This window comes from Capsicum annuum, chromosome 5, assembly GCF_002878395.1.
Source record: "Capsicum annuum cultivar UCD-10X-F1 chromosome 5, UCD10Xv1.1, whole genome shotgun sequence".
Classification (NCBI taxonomy): domain Eukaryota; kingdom Viridiplantae; phylum Streptophyta; class Magnoliopsida; order Solanales; family Solanaceae; genus Capsicum; species Capsicum annuum.
In genome coordinates, this window is record NC_061115.1 from 81,625,498 (window position 1) to 81,627,101 (window position 1,604).

Consider the following 1,604-nt stretch of genomic DNA (forward strand, 5'->3'; position numbering starts at 1 on the left):
TTAAATTTAAATATGGTCCATCTGGCCAGTTTATTCAACAAAAACAAACAATTCTGTACAAAATGACAGGCCCAAAATGGCTAAAGCCCAAAACCCGAAAGTAAACAAAATGGCAAAACAAAAAGGGAAAGTTCAGACTAATGAAATTAAGAAACTTAGAAAGAGGGTGGAATTTCAGTCAACTTCTGTTCCGAGTAGCAACAATCCAGTGATGTTCACGACCTCAGCAAATCCACAAATAGTTGTGCCATTTTTCGATGGTCTATGTTCTATGGTATAGTGTATTTACACAACTCTTGAGCTTGAGTGATATTCATTTGAGCATCAAAACTCTCACTGATGTCATGAATTCATATTCGTTGCAGATTTCTTCAGCTCAAAATTGGTGATTTCCACACATACTTAGAAGAAGAACACCAACCTGTTCCCATTTTCAACTTATAGATTCCTTTGACCGATTTTTCAACTTTCCTTCTATCCTTTGTAGAATGAGCTCCCAAGGGCTAATACCACTACGAAGAATAGAGATCTAATTAGTACTTCCTCTTTAATAGCTTCTCAAAATTGAAATTCTAATTGTGAATGTGAGATCATTATCGTTGACTTTTTTGTTGTTAACTTGCTATCCATTGTCGATGAGTACTGTTGACGTTGTTGTTACTATAATTCCAGTGTGCACCATTGATCTTCTATTTTGATATTTCTTCAGTTGAATATTTGGTATGCTATTTTTCTCCAGATTTATGATGCTCTTTGCATTGTTTGGAACTTCCTGAATTAAATTAAATTGAAGCTTGTTTGTACCTGCAAAACTGAAAATTAGGAAATTCGCCAGTTGGTTTCCCTCTCTAAACACATGCATGACCTCACTGGGTGAGTATTCATCAAGTGTTTAATCTTTTTAATCTCTATGGAAATTGACCAAGACACTTCCTGTGACCCTTCAATACTATTCTTAAGAACAAGTGAATCTGTTTCCAAAGCAACTAGTAACAAATTTTGGTCAATACCGTAATCCAATCCGAATTTTATGGCAGTCATCTCAACTTTAAGACTAAAACCATCCTCAATTATTCTTTTTTCTGCAAAAATTAATTCCCCCTCACTATTTCAAATGCAAAAAGCACATGGACTAGGTCCAGGATTTCCTTTACTAGCACCATCCGGGTTACATTTGTAGTGACCCCTTTCTGGAAAACTCTACCTCACAACTTGACTGGAAATAATAGAAGTATTTCTTCTAGCACCTTTACAATCATAGGCCACTAAGAGGGGATATCCTAAATCCATGGATATCTGAGTTTAGCCATAAGGTATAGATTCTTATTGATTTCCATAATTATAGCATGTTTAGACATTTTTCCACCATGATTAATCCTATTTCTCCTTTTTGTACACCTGCCATGTGATAAAAGTTGGGACTGCTCCTAAACAGAGGTCTTAATTTAGCTACACAATCTGCATTCCACCATTTAAGAAAGGTGGGTTTGATCTGTAGAAAAGTTCCCTGCACCCCTGCAGCTCATGCAAACATATTCCATAAGCTATTAGAATTAGGACATTCAATAAATAGGTGATTGAAGGTTTCCTGTGTGTTGTTGTCA

At 35.8% G+C, this 1,604-nt stretch overlaps 1 long non-coding RNA gene across 1 annotated transcript; it reads left to right on the top strand.

Moving 5' to 3' along the window:
- On the top strand, positions 1 to 698 carry LOC107872485. Its single transcript, XR_001674877.2, has 2 exons — positions 1 to 274; positions 366 to 698. It is a non-coding gene; the product is annotated as an uncharacterized LOC107872485 (long non-coding RNA).
- The last annotated feature ends 906 nt before the right edge of the window (positions 699 to 1,604 follow it).